The sequence below is a fragment of the Manis pentadactyla genome, chromosome 13 (genome assembly GCF_030020395.1).
Source record: "Manis pentadactyla isolate mManPen7 chromosome 13, mManPen7.hap1, whole genome shotgun sequence".
Taxonomy (NCBI): Eukaryota; Metazoa; Chordata; class Mammalia; order Pholidota; family Manidae; genus Manis; species Manis pentadactyla.
Genome location: NC_080031.1, coordinates 38,982,356 through 38,985,344, shown reverse-complemented (window position 1 = coordinate 38,985,344; position 2,989 = coordinate 38,982,356).

Sequence of the window (2,989 nt, the reverse complement as noted above, 5' to 3'; positions counted from 1 at the left end):
CCCTACTTCTCCCCCCCTTATCCCTCCCTACCCACCCATCCTCCCCTGTCCCTTTCCCTTTGGTACCTGTTAGTCCATTCTTGAGTTCTGTGATTCTGCTGCTGTTTTGTTCCTTCAGTTTTTCCTTTGTTCTTATATTCCACAGATAAGTGAAATCATTTGGTATTTCTCTTTCTCCGCTTGGCTTGTTTCACTGAGCATAATACCCTCCAGCTCCATCCATGTTGCTGCAAATGATTGGATTTGCCGTTTTCTTATGGCTGAGTAGTATTCCATTGTGTATATGTACCACATCTTCTTTATCCATTCATCTATTGATGGACATTTAGGTTGCTTCCAATTCTTGGCTATTGTAAATAGAGCAGCAATAAACATAGGGGTGCATCTGTCTCTCTCAAACTTGATTGCTGCGTTCTTAGGGTAAATTCCTAGGAGTGGAATTCCTGGTTCAAATGGTAAGTCTGTTTTGAGCATTTTGATGTACCTCCATACTGCTTTCCACAATGGTTGAACTAACTTACATTCCCACCAGCAGTGTAGGAGGGTTCCCCTTTCTCCACAGCCTCGCCAACATTTGTTGTTGTTTGTCTTTTGGATGGCAGCCATCCTTACTGGTGTGAGGTGATACCTCATTGTAGTTTTAATTTGCATTTCTCTGATAATTAGCGATGTGGAGCATCTTTTCATGTGTCTGTTGGCCATCTGTATTTCTTTTTTGGAGAACTGTCTGTTCAGTTCCTCTGCCCATTTTTTAATTGGGTTATTTGTTTTTTGTTTGTTGAGGCGTGAGAGCTCCTTATATATTCTGTTCGTCAAACCTTTATCGGATGTGTCATTTTCAAATATATTCTCCCATACTGTAGGGATCCTTCTTGTTCTATTGATGGTGTCTTTTGCTGTACAGAAGCTTTTCAGCTTAATATAGTCCCACTTACTCATTTTTGCTGTTGTTTTCCTTGCCCGGGGAGATATGTTCAAGAAGAGGTCACTCATGTTTATGTCTAAGAGGTTTTCGCCTATGTTTTCTTCCAAGAGTTTAATGGTTTCATGGCTTACATTCAGGTCTTTGATCCATTTTGAGTTTACTTTTGTATATGGGGTTAGACAATGGTCCAGTGTCATTCTCCTACATGTAGCTGTCCAGTTTTGCCAGCACCACCTGTTGAAGAGACTGTCATTTTGCCATTGTATGTCCATGGCTCCTTTATCAAATATTAATTGACCATATATGTCTAGGTTAATGTCTGGATTCTCTAGTCTGTTCCATTGGTCTGTGGCTCTGCTCTTGTGCCAGTACCAAATTGTCTTGACTACTATGGCTTTATAGTCGAGCTTGAAGTTGGGGAGTGAGATCCCCACTACTTTATTCTTCTTTCTCAGGATTGCTTTGGCTATTCGGGGTCTTTGGTGTTTCCATATGAAATTTTGAATTATTTGTTCCAGTTCATTGAAGAATGTTGCTGGTAGTTTCATAGGGATTGCATCAAATCTGTATATTGCTTTTGGCAGGATGGCCATTTTGACGATATTAATTCTTCCTAGCCACGAGCATGGGATGAGTTTCCATCTGTTAGTGTCCCCTTTAATTTCTCTTAAGAGTGACTTGTAGTTTTCAGAGTATAAGTCTTTCACTTCTTTGGTTAGGTTTATTCCTAGGTATTTTATTTTTTTGGATGCAATTGTGAATGGAGTTGTTTTCCTGATTTCTCTTTCTGTTGGTTCATTGTTAGTATATAGGAAAGCCACAGATTTCTGTGTGTTGATTTTGTATCCTGCAACTTTGCTGTATTCCGATATCAGTTCTAGTAGTTTTGGGAAGGAGTCTTTAGGGTTTTTTATGTACAGCATCATGTCATCTGCAAATAGTGACAGTTTAACTTCTTCTTTACCAATCTGGATTCCTTGTATTTCTTTATTTTGTCTGATTGCCGTAGCTAGGACCTCCAGTATTATGTTAAATAACAGTGGAGAGAGTGGGCATCCCTGTCTAGTTCCCGATCTCAGCAGAAATGCTTTCAGCTTCTCGCTGTTCAATATAATGTTGGCTGTGGGTTTATCATAGATGGCCTTTATTATGTTGAGGTACTTGCCCTCTATTCCCATTTTGCTGAGAGTTTTTAACATGAATGGATGTTGAACTTTGTCAAATGCTTTTTCAGCATCTATGGAGATGATCATGTGGTTTTTGTCTTTCTTTTTGTTGAAGTGGTGGATGATGTTGATGGACTTTCAAATGTTGTACCATCCTTGCATCCCTGGGATGAATCCCACTTGGTCAATGTGTATGATCCTTTTGATATATTTTTGAATTCTGTTTGCTAATATTTTGTTGAATGTTTTTGCATCTACATTCATCAGGGATATTGGTCTGTAGTTTCCTTTGCTGGTGTGGTCTTTGCCTGGTGTTGGTATAAGGGTGATGTTGGTTTCATACAATGAGTTTGGGAGTATCCCCTCCTCCTCTATTTTTTGGAAAACTTTAAGATTGGGTATTATGTCTTCCCTGTATGTCTGATAAAATTCTGAGGTAAATCCATATGGCACGGGGGTTTTGTTCTTTGGTAGTTTTTTGATTACCACTTCAATTTCATTGCTAGTAATTGTTTTGTTTAGATTTTCTGTTTCTTTCTGTGTCAGTCTTTGATGGTTTTATTTTTCTAGGTAGTTGTCCATTTCTCCTAGGTTCCCCTGCTTGTTAGAATATAGGTTTTCATAGTATTCTCTAATAATTATTTGTATTTCTTTGGGGTCTGTCATGATTTTTCCTTTCTCATTTCTGATACTGTTGATTTGTGTTGACTCTCTTTTCTTCTTAATATGTCTAGCTAGAGGCTTATCTATTTTGTTTATTTTCTCAAAGAACCTGCTCTTGGTTTCATTGATTTTCTATTGTTTTATTCTTCTCAATTATATTTATTTCTTCTCTGATCTTTATTATGTCCCTCCTTCTGCTGACCTTAGGCCTCATTTGTTCTTCTTTTTCCAATTT